The 5,892-nt window shown below is 41.8% G+C and overlaps 1 pseudogene; it reads left to right on the plus strand.

Annotated features, from left to right (window-relative positions):
• Positions 1-4,749: 4,749 nt before the first annotated feature.
• LOC129401444 (U6 spliceosomal RNA) lies at positions 4,750-4,839 on the plus strand (annotated as a pseudogene).
• Positions 4,840-5,892: the final 1,053 nt, after the last annotated feature.

The raw sequence follows: 5,892 nt of genomic DNA on the forward strand, positions 1-5,892 counted from the left end.
AACAAATTCAATGTAGAGCCAGTGGGTATCATTGATCATTTATAAAGAGGGGTACAAAAATGTAGACATTAAAAGAGCTAAGGGTTTGGAATTTGAGAAATTGGATCAGCAAAAATGTTATATGCCCAAGTGTGGATTACTGGAGAGAGGAGAGATTCAAGAGTTGTGTCTAAGAAATATTTGGTTTTAAAGTCCTTTTAATATACAAGAGGAAATCTCAGGTGAGCAACAGAAGATACATCACTAGGGAATTATACGCATGAACCAAACCATATGAAGGTCCTTCAAGGAAAAGAATTGATTGATCAAGTCTACATAATATGGTAGATATGAATCTGCACACTCTCCTGATTGGAGGATCAATACTACAGCTTAGGACAGACCACTTATTCATTTATGTGCTATCTATGGGCACTTTTTGCAATAATGACAAAACAGAGAAGCCAAAGCTTCCTACCTGTGCGTATTGTATATGCCAAAAACAGTAACAATAAGTCTCTCAATGAGAGACATTACTGGTGCCCGCTCGAACAAATCGATGAGCAACGGGATGACAGTGACAGTTGACAGTGACAGTTACAATTTCTTACCTAACTGCCGTGACAAGAACTTTTAGCACTATTCTGTATAGTAGCAGTGAAATTCTACATTCTTTTCTTGTGGGAATTCTTACCTTAGAGGAAGACTTGAATATTAAACCCAAAAGTTTTAGGCCTCATCAGTGTTTTGCACCTTCTTCTCCCCCCAGAGATACACACAGTGCTCTTATGAGCACCACGTTTATCTATAACCTTTCCTTTGTGTTTATCTGTTCTTTTGTTAGCTACTAATTCCTCCAAGTCAGGCTTGGTTACTATAACCTTTCAAACCTTTGGGTGACTCTGGACTTTGTATCTGTAGTGAATTACTTGCTTTTCTCTTTCCCCTATAACCTTTTCTGATAATTTCCTAAATCTTATCTTCTAGGACTCTGATTCTTTCCTCTTCTGTCATTCTGTTGTTTACTCCCTGTATTGGGTTTTCAGTTTCATTTTTTTAATTGAATCACCATGAGATAGAGCATTACAAGGCTGTTTATGATGGGTTTCAGCCATACAATGTTCCAAAAATTTTTAAAAACATGAACAGTAACAACAGTAACAACAAGTATCACAATGGAGATGTTATACAAATAGACCACAGTGCTAAGTGCAATGTTCCAAAACTCACCCCATCCCTCCACCGGTGTAATTTCCCAGCACCACTGTCCCCCGTTTCCTTTACAATCCCCCAATTCCCCACTCCATCCCAGCCTGCCTCAGTGGCAGGCACTTTCTCTCTCTTGCTCTCTCTCTCTGGCTCTCTCTTTCTCATTGGGCATTATGGTTTGCAATACAAATATTGAAAGGTTATCATGAATATCCCTTTATCTACTTTCAACATTCAATTCTTGTCCAGAGTGATCATTTCCAACTATTATCACACTAACACTCCTCTATCATAACTACCATTCTCCCTCCATACTCTTGTGGTAATTTCCAACTATTTCCAGTGTTAACCTGGCCCCTGTTTTCCCCAGCCTTGGGTATTAGTCTCATATTAACACTAATAGTCGCTGTTATTTTGAAACCCTTATCAGGGATATTAGACAAGGCATCTAGGTCTGTGTCCTTCCAGGGCTGTTTCTTTTTTCTTTTGGGGTCACACCCACTGTTGCACAGGGGTTACTCCTGGCTCTGTACTCAGGAATTCCTCCTGGCGGTTCTCGGGGGACCATATGGGATGCTGGGAATCAAACCCAGGTCAGCCGCCTGCAGGGCAAATGCCCTACCCACTGTGCTATCGCTCCAGCCCCCCAACACTCCTAACAATTTGTTAACCATTAGTGGAAGTAAGTGCTTCTACCTCCTCATTATTCTGCCAGAGGCATGGAAACAGGGAAGGGTGATTGGGGACGAAGAGCCAGTTGACAGACAAGCTACTTGGGTGGTTTGGCAGGACACGGGCTGTTACTCACCCAGCGAGGACCAGTGTGGTCAGTAGAGAATTCGCTAGTGCAGTTTTACTTATTTTCATTGCGGGATCCAAAACAGAGAAGAGATTGACAGAAATGAAAAGCTCTGAATAAAACTGAGCTTCCCATTTCTATCCCTGGGAAATATGGGCATTTCAGAAGCCAAATTGTCTTGGGTAATTTATTCTAGCTGCCCGGAAGAAATAAAGAACACTCTTGAGCTCTCTCAGATTGCAAGATTTTCAAAAGTTGGACAGTGTTTCTCACACCTTTCAGCTGCAGTGGGTCTCTAAGAGAAAAATGTGTCACCGGGGAGGTTATGCACTCTGTTTCCCAGAATAAAGCTTGCCACCGAATGGTCTGTGAAAGAGATAGCCTCTTCCTGTCTTCCTCCGATAGTCACTGAAAAGTCGGGCTTTGTGAAGGAAAGGGCATTTCTTAGAATCACCTATTTAGGATGGGGCCTGGGGATTACAGTCCAAGACTCTTTCCATCTTTTAAGGCTCTCTTTATGGTGCCTCATGCCTGGGAATAGCAAATAGATATATAAGAAATACCCTCAGCCAATAGAAATGATCAGACTGCATTGAGCATCTTCTTTCTAAATGGTCTCAGACAATTCTCACAATGGCCTGTGGAAAGGTGCTATTTTCTATTTATAAAGAACATGGCTTGGACTTGGGTAGGCATCAGAAGCTTATTCTCTGCAATCCAATGGGAAGAGTCCATTTTTATTCCAAAGCACTGTGCTATTGTTGTTTTCATCACCTCCTGATTCTACAGGCTAATACTAAACCACAAGTGAGTCTCCAACAACATAGGCAGGTGTCTCAAAACTAAATTAAGTCACCGAGCAGTCCATTGAAAACACACATTCCAGGGCCAGAGAGACAGTGCAGTGGGTAGGGCACTTGCCTTGTACGTGGCTGACCCTGGGCACCTCATATGACCCTAGCACACCTGGAGTGAGCCCTAAGCAGAGTCAGGAATAAGCCCCAAGAACTGCTGGGTGTGACCCGAACAACCTCCTAAAAAAAAGGAAAGCACACTCGGCTCTTTATTCTGACTGGAGTTAAAATACAAACAGACACATTTAAAATTTTAAGAGTTTCTTGGAATGGAGTGATAGCACAGTGGGTAGGGCATTTTGCCTTGCATGCGGCTGACCTGGGTTTAATTCCTCCGTCCCTCTTGGAGAGCCTGGCAAACTACCAAGAGTATCCCGCCCGCACAGCAGAGCCTGGTAAGCTTCCCGTGACATATTCGATATGCCAAAAACAGTAACAAGTCTCACAATGGAGACATTACTGGTGTCCGCTCAAGCAAATCGATGAACAACGGGATGACAGTGCTACAGTGCTTTGAGAAAATATTCTTCCTGGTGAGATGCCAGTTGGCCCATAGCAAAGAGACATCCCCAAGATAAGGAGACAGGGGAGCCTCAATTGTGATGAGGTGACATCAGAGAGTCATTTGGATGGTGTGTGCACTGGCCTTCTTTGGGAAAGCCGAGTTGCCTGTGTGAGATCAGTTATTCCAAAGTTTCTCCCTTTGGATTTCTGGGCTTTGACTCCGACTTAACTTCTGATCTGTAATAGCAGCCACCACTGCATTAAACCCACCCCACTCCGAAAACCTCCTTGTTTTAATTAATTTAATGCCTAGATAGAGAGAAAGCCACCCCGAGCAACAAAATCCAATGCCAGTGAATTTGATGGTAATTAACTTAGGTACTGTTTGGGAGCCAGACAAACCACCAGTTCGGTTTGATTGGGTGAGATCAAACAAGAGGGCCTAATTTAAAACCCATGCATGGTTGCATTGATAAGCTTCTGTTTCTAATGAAATTCATGCCCAGTAAGTATTATCAACGAAGAAACTTCAGGGTGCATTTCTTTAATCTTTACTAATTATTCTGTTTACTAAGCGAAAAGGAAAATTCTTATCCAGAACAAGCACTTTATAAAAGCTATCTTGTACTCAGCGGCTTCTTCCCTGTATAGTAGCAGATGTCTCACCTGATAGTCTTTGGCAAAACTTTTCATCTTTAATCTGCAGGTTTAAGTCCTGCCATGCTGCTTTTTAATCATCATTTAACTTCTGTTCTTACTGTTTCATTTATCCTGCAGTTCAGAGTGAGCTGTGAGATGCTGCAAATTGCATTCCCTAGTGTGCATTCAATTTTTTAAAAACAGGGAAAAATAAACCTCCCTGCGTTCTTTAAACTTATAAACTCTTGCAAGTACCTGCGTGCTCCCCTACCTCAAGAAACGCAATGTTCTATACCTGTCTTCTGAAAGAGAAGAGAATTTCAGAGATTGCACTCCGGGCCAGGAGAGGAAATGTTCTTTCCCACCTGCTCCTCCTTCTTTCTCTGATAACTCTGGCAGCTGCTGCTTCGTCTTCAGTGAGGAGAGTCACATTTCATGAGAGCAGAAATGTGGGAGACACAGAGCGTCAGCTGGGGCGCAGTCATTGTCCAGTCAGGGTGACGGGAGCCGGGTCTCCAAAAAGATTTGAATAGAAGAGAGTAAAGAGAGAATCCTGGGCAGAGAACGAGTGGAAGGGAGATAGCAGGAGAAGGTCTGTTTCATCCCTGGGGGCAAGTGGGCTGACTGGAGTCAGGATTGGGGTAGGATCAGGTCAGTTTATAAACTATCACACAAAAACTAATAATTCAAAGAAAGTAGCGTGGAGTGAACCTCATCACGGTAAAGTGATGAGATGTTACTGGTGAGTCAGTAAAGCAAAAAAGTGCTCGCTTTGGCAGCATTTACTAAAATTGGAATGATACAGAGAAGATCAGTATGGAGGACAGGAAAATTCGTGAAGCTTTCTATAATTTTAGAGGAAAAATTGTATGGTTGGGGGAGTCATCCACGCTTAGATCGAAGATACTATATTATACCTTAGGGAAGTCATTAAAATGTCTCTAACTGAGCTATAATGTGGCTATTATCAAATTCTATATTTTTCCTTAAAACATTGTCCTTGATATAAAAAGCTTTTGGAATTTTAAATATTATTTTGCTCTATGTATCTGGCATTTCAAATTTATTGCTTCGCTGTACCAAAAACATTTAATAAGGAAATGAAAGAAAGAAAGAAAGAAAGAAAGAAAGAAAGAAAGAAAGAAAGAAAGAAAGAAAGAAAGAAAGAAAGAAAGAAAGAAAGAAAGAAAGAAAGAAAGAAAGAAAGAAAGAAAGAAAGAAAGAAAGAAAGAAAGAAAGAAAGAAAGAAAGAAAGAAAGAAAGAAAGAAAGAAAGAAAGAAAAAGGGAAGCAAGCAGCAGGAGTTTGAGAAAAATGTATTGATCTCAGAGGGAATTGTTGACCCAATCCTTTGGTTTGGAAAGGTAAGGACCGCTAGATAAGCAGGAATGAAGCAGAAATAGGTGGAGCCAAGGATCACTTGTATCACTTGTCATCCTGTTGATCTTCGATTTGCTCAAGCAGACACCAGTAACGTCTCCATTTGTCCCTGTCGCGTGCTAGTGTAGCCCAATGGTATCTGCTCGCTCCAGGAACAGGAAGAGCCTCAAACCATTCATTTAGGATTTTGACGAAGAAGTATGACCATCTTGTTGGTGGGTGGCCATTTGGTCTTTTGACATCCCGTGGAATCGAGTCGGTAACAGCTCTGGTCCAGCGGTCATCTCTAAATCGCATTACATGTCCGGCCCATCTGATATTTGATGTCTTGGCAAACAAGACAGCGTCCCTGATTCTTGACCGTCAATGGAGGTCAGAACTCCAAATTCTTTCTCTCACTTGAGTGAAACATAATACTCCAAGCATAGTTCTTTTGATTCCTCTTTGGGAAATCCAAATAGCGAAGAGTGTTCTTATCCTGTTTTCACAGGGCCCACGTCTCTGAGGTTTAGATTATTACAGAAAGAAT

Source organism: Sorex araneus, chromosome 1 (genome assembly GCF_027595985.1).
Source record: "Sorex araneus isolate mSorAra2 chromosome 1, mSorAra2.pri, whole genome shotgun sequence".
Lineage (NCBI taxonomy): Eukaryota > Metazoa > Chordata > Mammalia > Eulipotyphla > Soricidae > Sorex > Sorex araneus.